The 13,804-nt window shown below is 37.3% G+C and overlaps 1 protein-coding gene across 1 annotated transcript in view; it reads left to right on the plus strand.

Moving 5' to 3' along the window:
- Positions 1-1,422: 1,422 nt before the first annotated feature.
- Positions 1,423-13,804, plus strand: part of MAGED1 (MAGE family member D1) — a 52,083-nt gene continuing 39,701 nt past the window's right edge. Inside the window, exon 1 of the mRNA XM_011386270.2 lies at positions 1,423-1,522. The gene's annotated coding sequence lies outside the window, so the exon portion shown is untranslated. The remainder of the gene's footprint in view (positions 1,523-13,804) is intronic.

Genomic DNA, 13,804 nt, shown 5'->3' on the forward strand with positions numbered 1-13,804 from the left:
ACTATATACTTTCTTGCTTAAAATTCTTTGGTTTTCTGTTTTCCTCATAATTAAACTCAAACTCCATAACCTGGAATGCAAGGTCCTTCCTTCTCAGGCCTTTTCTTATATCCAGCCTCGCCTCTCATCACGGCTCCTTCCACACTATACTTCGATTCCACTGACATTCTTCCCTTCCATTCATCCATTAATCATTTATTCAACCTTGAACAAGTCTTTATTGACCACCCTCTAGAGATAGGTTTATTTTAGGATTTTGGTGTTCACCAGTCAATGGTATAGCCAGAATTCCTACATTGTCTCCTCTCCTCTTTACTGATTATTATTGTCATGTTATAGTGATGCTGGCTGTTTATGTGTTTGTTTCCCCCACTGGTTGGAGGATGTTGAAATGCAGGACTGTGTCTTATTCTTCTTTATATGAGCAATATTAGGAACAGAACCTTACACCTACCTAGTGGTTGTTCAAATCTATTGGTTAAATGAAAAGGTATGTCAAATTTTGAAATGAATTATAAAAATATTAGCAAAAGGAAGGAACTTGTGCTGGCCCCTGTCATTGCCCTGAACACATTTTGGTCATTTATTTATTCAAAAAACATCAATAATCACCTATTTCATGCTAGGCTCTTATCTGTTTAAATGTCACCTTTAGCCCCTACAGTGAGAGTTCCTAGTGCAGTGCCTCTGGGTATAGCATAGTGTTTGAGATATGGTAGGTGCTCAGTATGTACTTCTGGACTGACTGAAAATAACCACAAAAAAAGAAGAATTGGGGTCCAGGTTTTGGCACCAGGATTGCATTCTGTAGGAAGTGGCAATAGGTAATTCAATATCAAACTTTTAATCATAGTAAAGATTATTCTTATTACTGTACTGAAACTTTTTGTAAGTTATCGTTTTCTTCATTTTTTTTTTTTTTTGAGAAGGAAGGAGGAGTATGTAAGTATACAAGAATGCTTTCTAAACTAGTTCACTTTTATTTATTTGGAAATTTGAGTATGGTATGTAACTCTTTGGAAAACATTCCAAGACAAAAATCATTCAGATTTAAGAAAAAAATCTTGAAATCGAAGTATGCCACTAATAAAAATGAACTTACTCTCTGCAAAATGGTATGCCAGTAAACTGGTATAGTAAATATGTGACTGTAGACATCTAAGAGTTAAGGGACTAAGGATAAAGGAGGTATTTTAAAAGCTGGATCAACAAGGCTAGGTGACAAATTGGATACGCGGGGTTTGACGGAATACTGCAGTTCCTGGGAGGACGAGAGCTAGGATTCGGGAAAAAAAAAACGTTTACTGATTTCCAGCCGGTTTACATTTCTATCTAGATGCTGATCTGGTGAAAGAACCAATGAGATAAAGCATTGCAAGAGCATGCCAGAGAGGCACAGGAAGTTGCCTGGAGTGAAAGTAGGGGGGGACGTGGGTGGTGGCAGAAACTAAAGCTTCCGCCAAACAAAAGAAAATAGCACTTCCGGTCACACCGTCGTCGCGCCACGGCTTTCTTCGTCAAGGTGAGTGCAAAGGAAGGGAGTGGTAATTCAAATGAATCCCCAAACGTTGCCAGAGAAGCTTTCTTCCTTGCTTCAGCATTGGGTGGAAAGAAAAATTCATCCCTAGAGTATGAAGGATGTTTCTGACGCTCGTAGTTATAATCGCCTCACTATCTCCTAATCCTCTGGAGATGGCAGGCCGTTATCCACGCCCCCTACGACTCTTGTGGTCCTTTTAGCCATCGTTATTCTTTACCTCTTCTCTTTATCTCGCATCCTCTTCCTGAGCTTTCTGAGCCTGAGTCACTCCCTCTACCACAGATTTATTTCCTGTCACTTACTCCTACCTTTCGCTCCGCCCCCTTTAAGCCTCAGAACTTTTTGTAACCCCCTTTCCCCACTCTGCACCTACATTCTTTCTTTTTTACTCCCTCCCGACCCCAATATTTTACATGCCCGGAAGGCTTATCTCTCCTGTCCCCATCCTTCAGAGGCCAGTGAATTATATACTTTACAAAATCAGATGTGAATTCAGTTTCAAGGTCAAGGTGATTTTATTTTTAAAAATAAGCAAAGAAATTTTAGAGCTCTAAGAGACAAAAGGATGTGTTCAAATTATTATGTCGTTTTATTTATATTTTTACTCTAAACAAAATTACACATCAGATAGTGCACTGGTTTCAGCCCTCTACTCATGACATTTTTTTAAAATTTTACATTGTGGCACAGAACTGAATCTCCACTGTGTAAAAGAGTGGCAAGCATAGCAGGTTTTGCCTATAACCTGGTGTCAACTTTCAGAAAGTGGAAGCTTTTCCATCCCTTTTAGAACCCCTCAGAGCAGAAATGGTTGACAGATATAACATCCAATTACAGATGTATTATTTCATGAATTGGGTTTATTTTGCAAATCCTTTTCTGGTCTCTGGCAGTAACATTGAACAGCAAGCTGGCAGATTTTTTAAAAGATTTTTCCTAGGAGCTTTGCAAGTATCTATTTTGATGCATTGTGAACGGTCTTCTTTTCCCATTTGTTGCAATGTGAAATGTATTTTTCTGTTTAATTTATCATGTGTAATTTATCTTGTGAGAATATTAGTTAATAATCACAATTTACTATTTCAATTCTTTACCCAAGAGAAGGGAAATGATCATTAAATAATGAAGTTCGGGTTTTTCAGGCTCTAACGGGGAATTTAACCAAGTATTTCCTTGAACAAGCAGTTTATTACTTCCTCCTCTTGTAAGTAGTGTAATAAGAGGTAATTCTTTTTTCTAGGCCAGGTATAATTTTCAGTTCTTTTAGAATAAACAATGAGGCAAAGATATTATGACACCAAAACACTTAGGAACTTATTCAAAGGGCATTACTGATGTCTCTTATTCTCTATTCAGATCGTAATTACACAAGATTTAAATATCATCACACTTGCTTCAGCCCATTGTGCATCCATCCATCTATTTATTCAATAATTTTTTATTGAATAACTTTATGTGCCAGACAGTGTCCTGAGCATTGAGGGTACAACAGTGGAAAATAAAAATTTTTTAAAAAATCCCATAAATTTGAAAATGTCGTGTTTCCTTTTTATTTGTCTCAAGATAGTTTTTGATTTCCTGTTTGATTCCCTCTTTGCTCCATTGATTATTTAGTAGCTTGTTTAGTCTCTACGTATTTGTCTTTCTAGTTTTCTTCCTGTAATTGATTTCTAGTTTCGTGCCACTGTTGTCAAAAAATATTTCAGTCTTCTTGAATTTATTGAGGTTTGTTTTGTGGCCTAATATATGATTTATGCTGGAAAATGTATACTTGAAAAAAATGTGTTTTCTGCAGTTTTTGGATGAAATGTTCTGTAAATGTTTAAGATGACCTTGGCTAATGTGACATTTAAGGCCACTATTTCTTCATTAATTTTCTCTCTGGATGATCTACCCATTGATATGAGTGGGGTATTAAAATATTATTGTATTGCTGTGAATTTTTCCTTTTACGTCCATTAATATTAGCTTTATATATTTAGGTGCTCCTATGTTGGGTGCATAGATATTTACGATATGTCCTCTTCTTGAATCGAACCTCAAAAGCAAAGTCTTTTAAACTATAGCTGAGAGACAGACAATAAATGAATATATAATAAATATGTAATAGATTGTGATGGGGAGGGGCTGTACTACTTTAGATTGGATGGTCAGGAGGGCCTCCTGGTAAGATAACATTTGAGCAGAAACCTAGAGGAGGTGAGGGCATGAACTATACAGATATTGATGGGAAAACAGGATATATCTATGTCAGTGTCATTTGTTCACTTTTGTTCTTACACTCCCCACCCATCCGCGGTCACTTTTCTGCATAGCAATAATGCAACACTGCATACTCAGCTAATCTAATCCATCGACATAAATTCCCTATAGTCTCTTCCTTCTGGCTAGCTAGCTTCTTCCTTCCATTTAGGTGAATTGTCAGTTACCAGCCCCTCTAGGAAGACATATCTCTATCTCCATCCTCAATTTATTTCTTTATGGAGCACTGTGTGCTATCCTATAGCATATTTGCTTACCTCTCTCATTGTTCTTATCACTGTGTGTTCATAATATGTTGCTGATAGATGTTTGGTATGGTAAATGGAAATGAATTCAGTGCTTGTTTGTAACAGACAAGCTTTTAAATATAGTCGGCCACCTAATGTTAAAAACCACCCTCTAAGGTCAGTGTTATCATTGCCATTTTACTAATGATAAAAGCAAGACTCAGGTGGATAGTTATTTGCTAAATGGTAGTGGAATTCATAGAGTTAAGGTCTATAACAGAGGTCCCCAGCTGCTGGACCACAGACTGCAGACCAGTATCAGTCTGTGGCCTGTTAGGAACCGGGCTGCACAGCAGAAGGTGAGCTGTGGGGGAGTGAGTGAAGCTTCATCTGTATTTGTAGCTGCTCCCCAGTGCTAACATCACTGCCTCAGCCCCAACCCTCAGATCACTAGGCATTAGATTCTCATAGGAGCCCTAGTCAGTCCCTGGTGACAAAAAAGTTGGGACCACTGGTCTATAAGATACTCATTCCTGGTTCTTTCTTTCTCTCTGTCTCTCTCTGTTAATGAGAATAGAAACTATGTAGAATGTCTTATTATTTTATAGGATATAATCTGGATATAGAAATTTCACTTTTTAAAGTTTGCTTTCACAAGTCAGACTATATCAAGTGCTTGAATCACTTCCTAGTTATAGATATTAAAAGTTAAGAGGCATGACGACTTTTTTTACTTGAACATTTTCTAATAAAAATTTAAACAATAAGTTGAAGGAAGAGTAAAGTGAATACTTGTATACTATGAACCTAGATTCGGCAGTTGTTAATTTTTGCCCTGTTAGCTAACTTGTTCACTCACTTGCTCACTCTACCATCTATCCATCCATCCCTTTTTTAATTGAGGCATAATTTTTAAATCTATATTTCGATCTATGAATTTTGACTGAACCATTTGAGATTTACAGGCATTATTTTTAAGTAATGTTAAGTACACGCAGAATAGTGCACAAATCATAATTGCACAGCTCAAAGCATTTTTACAACATAAACATACCTACATAACCACCATAGAGACTGAAAAATAGGACACAATCGGTATCTGAAAGACCTTGAATGTATTGTCTCCCAGTCACAGCTAAACTCCAAATTAATCACAATTCTGGCTTCTATCACTGTATAATAATTTTACCTGTTTGGGTATTTTATAAAAATACAATAGCATAGTATGCATTTTTTTTGTATGTCTGACTTCTTTGGCTTAAGATTTTGTTTTTGAGATTCATCCATGTTATTGGGTGTAGTAATAATTCCTTCCTGCTCATTGATATATATCCCATCTACTATATGAATATACCACAATAGATGGACATTTGGGTTGTTTCAATTTTTGGCCTACAGACAGTACTGTAAACATTTTAGTACATGTCTTTTGATGATATGCACACATATTTCTGTTGTGCATATACCTAAGAGTAGAATTGCTGAATACAGGTTACCTATATAGTTAACTTTAGTAGATAAAGTGATAGGACTAAAAAACTCTGAAGAGAAAATTTTAAGAGTTCCAGTTGTTCAGAATATAGTCAGCACTCGTGATTATCTTTTCTTTTTAAGAAAAAAAGCAGCCATTCTGGTGATTATAATTGGTTTCTCATTGTGTTTTAATTTGCATATCTAATTGATTTTCAGATGATCTTTCTACATATTAAGGATGTGAATACTTTTTTAGATTTATTGCAAGTCTCAGTTGCTTGTATTTTCCCTTTCTTAATGGTGTCTTTCAATGAACCAAATATCTGAATTTTAATATTGTTTGATTCGTAATCTTCCCCTTTATGGCTAGTACTTGTTTGTCCTGGTTAAGAAATCTTTATCTTTCTCCAGGTCATGAAGATATTTTTCTATGCTGTGTTATTGTTTAATCTCTCATTTATATTTACAATTAATTTGATTTTTGTGTATGTAGCCAGGATGACTTATGGGTGTTGGTTCAAGGCCCATTTCTTTTGTCAAAATGGACATCCAGTCAATGCCATACCACTTATTGAAAAGATTATTCTTTCCTTCCTATAGTGTCATCTTTTTCATAAATCATGATTAGGTTATATATGTGGATTTGTTTCTGGATTCTGTTCAGTTTGGTTTATTTTTCTCCTTGTACGAGTACCACTGTTATAATTAATATGACTTTAAAATAAATCTTATGTATGGTCATTAAGTCCTACAGTTTTGTTCCTTTTCTTCAATAATGCCTTGATTATTCATGATCTTTTGAATTTCCATTTCCATTTTAGAATCAGCTTGTCAACTTCCACGAAAATTCTTCTTGGCATTTTAATTGAGATACCATGTAATAGATCATTTGGAGGAGCACATATGATGGCACTGCACCCCTAAATATTTCAGCATTCAACTCCTAATATTAGAAACATTTTGTAAATAATTTAATTACCATGATTTCACCAAAAAATAATAATTCCTTAATATCATGTAATACTTAATCTACTTTAAATTTTCTTTTTTTTCCCCAACAAGCTTTTTATTACTTGTATTTAAAACCATCATCCAACCTAGAATAATGTATTTTATATTTGAGATTTATTGTTGTTTTCTCTATTTTATTGAACTATGGATATTTATATCTTTAGTACTTTTCAATTTATTTCAGTAATTATTTCTTCTGTTGTTCAAACTGTCCAGTCTGGAAGGGGCGAGTTGGCTCCCCTTCACATTGGCCTCTGTCTTTTTTCTTTATTAGTGAAATTTTCAAACATATTTTAAGTAGAAACTGGTAAAATAAACATGCACATATCCATTCCTGAGCTTCAACAATTAATACCATTTTGCCAATTTTGTTTGAATCTTTTCACCTCACCCACTTTTTTCACTGCTGTATTTTAAAACGATCCCAGATATCATGTCATCATTACACAGGTAAATAACTGATTATGCATCCTTAGATAATAGATGCATTGTATTAAGTAACCACTAAGCATTTATACTTAATAAGATTAACAATAACTCCTTATATCATCTAATACTCAGTTCATATTCAAATTTTTGTCTTTTTACGGTAGCTTCTTTAAATTTGTATCTAAGCAAGGGCTGTTTATTACCATTGGATATTTTTCTCTTAAGTCTCTTTTCCTATAAAACCCTCTATAGCAACTTCTATTTTAAAGACCATTGATTTATTAGAGAAATGAAGTCATTTGTCCTGTTGACAAATGGATTTGGATGATTGCTTCCTTGAGACGGCATTTGTTTTCCTATCCCCATGTTTCCTGTTCACTGACATTTAGAACTAGAGGCTTGATTGGATTCAGTTTCAGATGTTTTCTATTGGAAAGGACCATTTCAGGCAGTGATATGCACTTTCTATTGCATTTCATTATGTCTGGTTTTACCTCTTTAACTGATACTGGGATTGATTGTGTTTTCAGGTGTTGTTAGCCTGATCCCTCCATTGTGGCGTCTCCTACCAAACTTTCTCTTGTTGGGTTTAGCAGCCATTGAAAATAATTGTATAAATTCATTATTTCAATAGCAGTTGAAAAACAGTATTCTAATTCTGTCAATCCTTCTGCACTTATTAGGTGGAATTACTTTATAAAAAAGACTTTTCCTTGTAGATAGATCCATTTTTATTATTCTGAAATATATTTCCTGAAGAGATTCAGGATAAATGCTTCTTTCTTTCATTTACCAATTTTCAGAGTAATGAGTTGGTTTCCTAGAAACATTCATTGTTTTCTTTAATAACATTAGGAATTCATGGATTTTTATGTATTTAATGTGTGTCTATTGTGATCTCTCTCTTTTTTTTTTTTAAGGTGAGGCAACCTTTGGTTGACCTCACAGATTGCAAGGACCTTGTCAGCTTACAATCCCTTATTTTATTTTAATTTTTTACACCTACAGCACCTGGTCTTCCTAGATGGTCTCCCATCCTGGTCTCCCATCCAAGTACTAACCAGGCCTGATCCTGCTTAGCTTCCGACATCAGACAGGATCGGGCTTGTTCATGGCTTGTAGACAATGATCTTTTTTTAATGCTCAAATTGTGTCATCTTAGAAATTAGGACCTCTTTCTATTTGCCTCCTGTATCCTCTTTACATGATCTCATTAGGTCTTGGATTCCTTACTTTTTTTCCCCCTCTTTAATTTCCTCCGCCCCCCTCCCCCGGCCCTACTTCCACCCCTGACCTATGGATGTTGCCTTCTCCCCTTAAGAACTGGATCTCTGAAGGCGGGTTGTCTTCTCCTACACGCTCTCAGCACACACCCGGGGCCTGGCGACCCCGGTGTACTCAGGGGGCCTGGCGCACCAGAGTATGGTCCATGGCTCTACCTGGGGTGCGAACCCAGGACCTTCTGCGTGTAAAGCAGACGTGCTAACCACTATAATATGGAGCCACCCAGCTTCCTTGCTTTCTGACACAAGATATTTATACTCATCGTGTACACTCCCTGCCCACACCCTGGAATCAGCCATTTTGTGAGGAATCATAAATTCTTTCAGTAGGGATTAGTACTTAGAATGCAAGATGTGAGTGCTCAGGGATTGTTATTTTTTAATGCCCTTTAGTGCCCTTTTCCTCACTATTTTGAATACATTTGAATGACTCCACCAGCATTCCATTGAAAATTAGCTAAACATGGCTGTCATTTGTTTCTGTAATCATTCATTTAGCAAAAATTTATAAAACACTTATTAATATGTATCTGGTCTTATGCTGGGTACAGGGGATATGAAGGTAAACCTGACTGGTTTCCTGTCCTCGACGAAGATCCATTATAGTGGAGATATGAGTAAATAAACAGACACTGTCTAAAGAATATGATCAGTACTATGGTAAGCATAGCTAAATGCGGGGGTGGGGGGGGATGACAGGCTGTGGGAACACAGAGAAAGCATCTGAAATTGCTTTAGAAAGAGGAGATAATGCTTCACATTTAGTGAATAGAAGCGATATGAAGGCAGATGAGCTATGAAAACTGAAAGAGGTGGGGGGATCTCGATGTATTCAAGGGAAGGCATCTATGTAGTTGGTTATAACTAGAACAGTAGTTTTATATAGGGGAGGAGAGACAAAACTGAGGCATGGATAGAGGCCAGGATGTTGAGAGCCCCGAAGGCCAGGCCAAAAAACAGATTTCACTCTGAAGACTATGAGGAAGAAGTAATGGAATTATCTTAAGCAAATGAGATATGCATTCTCTCCTGTGACGTACTTTGAGACACTGGGTGGGTAGGTGGGAGTGGGGCAGTAAGGGACTGGTAAGGATGAGAGAGGTATAGCTGTCCAGGAAAGATATTGTCACGTTACACTATGTGTGTGTGTCAATGGTGTGTGGGAGAGTTGTGTGTGTGCATGTATGTGTGTATTATAATGTTATAATATATGCAAATTGTAGATATCTGTACACACACGATTCTTCCATATACCACATGACTCTTGCACACACGTACACACATAAGATGCAGTGTAACATGACATTATATACATATGTAATATATAATATATATAAAATAGATCTGTGCATACACATGTACAAACTGTTGTATGACTATAATTCTGTATGTGCATGTATATTCAGGGGTTGTTTCATTGCCACAGGTCTAAAATAGACAATATTTCAGTGGAGAAACATTTTCCAAGGAAAGCAGAAGAATGGGAAAGGGTTAAAGACTCTCTCCTTGACCAAACTTTAGTCATGCTCCTTTGAGCCCTCTTTTCAGCTAAACCTTATCCCTGGGCACTGTCTTTGGCCTGCCAGTTTTAGAAAGAATCTTGCTAAGTCGATGTACTGAGAATCCCCCCACCCTTAATATCTGATCACCTTGGTCTGCCTTCAGCAAGAATCCTAAGTCAGTTTATCAAGAATCTTCCTATCCTTGATGTCTCTCCTTTTAGTAATTTTCTATCCACTGACTCCTCCCCCACCAAAAAAATGTGCTCCTTGGCTATAAATCTCAGCTGTCTTTACTGTATTTAGATTTGATTTTAATCTCTCTCCCCTTTTGCAATAGTCTTGACACCTATCACAATAGCCCTTAATAAAGTCTTTCCTACCATTTTAATGAGTGTTGAAATACTTTTTTTCTTTAGTAGGCCACATCAAAACTTTTGCTCATTGTGCTCTTCCTCCTCAAAGCTCCACCAGTTGGCACAGAGGCCCAGTTGTATACCTTTGAGTAATCTGAGAATTCAACTTCCTCTTCTTCCTGGGATTTAAGAGTATGAAGGAAAGAGTATGAAAGAAAGTGCTCGGCTTCTCCAGTTTAGAGTGTAGCTTTAACAGTTGTCTCTGGGAGGGTGGAATGATGATTGAAGATGCTTACTTCTTTTTATGTGTTTCTCTGTGCCAGGTACTTGTATACTAATGAACATGCATTGCATTCATTTTTTAAAACTATTATTTTGAACTTTTTAATATAAAATATGAAATTTCTCTATATGGTTATATAAGATGTGCACTGAGAGAGTTCTGTTAGATGAGGGCTTCAGGGGAAACTTGGATAGTGAGTATATATGGATCAGTGTTGGTGAAGGCTAAAGTGCAGAGGGCCAATAATATAATTGGTGAAAGTGTTGATGAAGTGAGTGTAGACTATCATGTCAAGGGTCTTGTCTATGAAAAGTAGACTAGATAACAGGTGGTGTATACACACACACACACACGCACGTGTGTGTGTGTGTGTGTGTATATTTAGGATCTTGTCTATGAAAAGTAGACTAGATAACAGGTGGTGTATACACACACACACACACACACATGTGTGTGTGTGTGTGTGTGTGTGTGTGTGTGTATTTAGGATGAGAGATTGGAACATGTTTATATGTTCTTCAGGGGAGGAGCTGATAAAAACAGAGAGGTTGACAATACAGGAGAGAAAGAAGATAATTGGAGAAGCAAGATGTGAAAAAGATGTGGAGAGATTGACCATGAACAAGAGAAAGGGCATCACTTCTGATGTTGGAGTTAAGGAGAGTCAGAAAGGCATGTTTTTTGGGGTTTTGGAAAGGCAAGAGATTGAGGGAATTTCTTTCTTGGTGCCCTTAAATTGCCCATGAATAAGATAGTAAGGACATTCTGGAGTGTGAGAGGAGATGGCCAGGAGCCAGAGGAAAAAGGAAGAAGGTTGCAACCTTGTTTAGGAAATGTGAGAGAAGATTGATGGGCAGTAATGGACATCTGTCTGAGTTGGAAATAAGATGTTTTTAGTTTTTTTTTTCCTTTTCCAGGTGTGCTCAGCTGCCAAGAAGTGGGATAAAAGAAGACAAACATTGAGTTTGATTTTAGATTTGTGAATACAGTGGTGGCAATTGTGGTTGGTGGAAGGTTTGAGGTGCTAAGTGGGTTGTTGAGGTTACTGATGAGATTTGATCAGGTTGTAGAACATGGGATCTAATCTCATCATAGAAGAGTGTATTCTCAGGAGGATTGTAGGGATCGAGAGAAAGACAAGCTGTGTGAATATGTGGGTGGGTGTGGGGTAAGTTGTATAGAGGTTTCAAAGCCCAAAGAGTGGATGTTTAAAAAAGTGAATGGCAGACAAGAAATTGCAGTCAAAGTAGAATATCAGAGCTTAAGATTTCAGAGGAGAAATAGTTCTGGATGATGACAAGGTTCAGTGAGTGAGTAAGTTGAAGTAGAGGAGGTCCAGGAACTGTGAAGCTGGGGTGATGGACAAGTTAGCCATGGGATCATCAAATATAGTGGAAAAGATAGGGTGTAAGAGAGGAGAGGAAGGAGAGGAAGATGCTATATTATGTAGAATGGGTGAATGTAGCTGAGAGGCAGATGGTATGACAATCAAAGGAGAAGAGATTTTCATATCAGGGAGGAAGATTTAGGGAATGGAAGCAGCAAGGGCCAGCATGAGTAGTTGCCGTAACCAGTTTTATAGCAGATCCCTTGGATGGCCCTGTATTGGTTTCGACTTTGTGTCTGCTTCACATTTTTTTTCCCAGTAACCAGGAAAGGACTGAAATGGTGCTAAAATCTTGAATGTAAGTGGAGCTAAGATAACATTCTATATTGTTTCCTATAGTTGGAGGGACTTGAACAACTGCCCTTAGCAACTTTAAGAGAAATGTTACTGCTGGTAGGACCCTGGCTTGCCCAGATATCCCTTTCCAAGAATCCTATTGCAAACAAATGTGGATAGCCAGTTTCCATAGCTTTTACAGAAAGGGGTGGATGCTTTTTATATTACATTGTTCCTCTTCTCAGAAAGATTGAGAACATATGCTGCTAGGGAATGCTTTAAGGGAGTTCCATAGGAAGGCCTTGGATTCATTCTTTTTTTAAAAAAAAATGTTTTTTAAATTGTGTAGCATAACAAAAATAACAAAAGTTGCATAAAATATAAATGTACACTAAAATAAATAATTATAAAGTAAACCCCATGAAAGAACCTTCTAAGACCAAAAAGAGAACATTTCAAGTTACCTAGAAGCCTCCAATCTTACACCTGAGGTAACCAGTCTTACTCCAGAGGTAACCATTTATCCTGACTTTACTTTTATGGTAATCACTTCTTTGTCTGAGTATAGAGACACACATGCACATACACACCTATTTATGCACATTGCTGTTCATAGACATTTGGATTGCTTTCTGTTTTTGGCTGTTGTGAACACTGCTGCCCAGAACATTGTTGTACATGTCCCCTGTTGCACATGTACACGAGTTTCTCTAAGATGTATATCTGGGACGAGATTACTTGGTAATAGTTGATGCATATCTTCAACTTTACTCGATAAATGAAAAAAAAATGATCTCCTAAAGAATTGCACCAATTTTAACTCCCACTAAAAGCATATGAGGATTCATATCTTGGTTCTTTCTTCTCCACAGTCTCGAGGCCAGAAAATTATGGGTTGGAGATGATTAAGGTTAGCCAGGACCTGTGATTTGCTGTGGCTGTGGGGGAATTGGTTATTATTTCACATTTCTCCTGGAACAATTGCCCTTAGCCACTTCAATGGGCTTCCATAGGAGAACCTTGGTTCGGTACTTTCTCAGAATCTCAAAGCCCAAGAATTGGGCTCCAGAATTGAGTGTGGCTGCCCAGCCTCTGAGGCCATTTGAGAGTTCAGGAGACTGGGTTAGCATCCTACAATGCCCCTTTCGTGGAAGGTCCAAACAATTGAATTTAGCAATTAGCCAGGGGTTCTGTAGGCGAGCTCTGACTCAGCTATCTCTTCTTCAGACTCAAGGCTCAAGAACCAGAACCAGGAGGTGATCAAAGATAACCAGCATCTGTGGATGGCAGAGTATGAAGACTAGGGGGTGGCTTAGATGACCCTATGTCTTTGGCGAGTTCTTGAACAACCATTTTTAGCCAGCTCCAAGGAGGGAGCTGGCTTGTTCTTTTCTTTCCCAGAGTCTGTCCCTTAGGGAGTCTTCCTTAAGAAGGGGCCTGGCTTGTTTATTTCTTTCCCAGAGTCTCAAAGACCAAGAACCTTGGTTGGTTTATTCCTATGGCCAGCTAGAAGTGAAGATGTCTGGATTAGCTTCCTAGAGCTTCATCTGATATTTGTTTGTTTATGGCGCACTGTTACTAACATGAATTTTGTAGAAGTACATTTGTAGTGATTAAAAGCTGTCTATGAGTTCATCAACTTTCGGAAAACTGACAAAATGTTCTATATGGAAATGTGAAATGTTATACATATGCATTATTGATTTTTTAAAGCTAATGGAATAATAATTCCAAACTTTAATAAAAATTAGTATTTAATGTACTTCTTGGATCTCACT

The sequence above is a fragment of the Pteropus vampyrus genome, unplaced genomic scaffold (assembly GCF_000151845.1).
Source record: "Pteropus vampyrus isolate Shadow unplaced genomic scaffold, Pvam_2.0 Scaffold1002, whole genome shotgun sequence".
Taxonomy (NCBI): domain Eukaryota; kingdom Metazoa; phylum Chordata; class Mammalia; order Chiroptera; family Pteropodidae; genus Pteropus; species Pteropus vampyrus.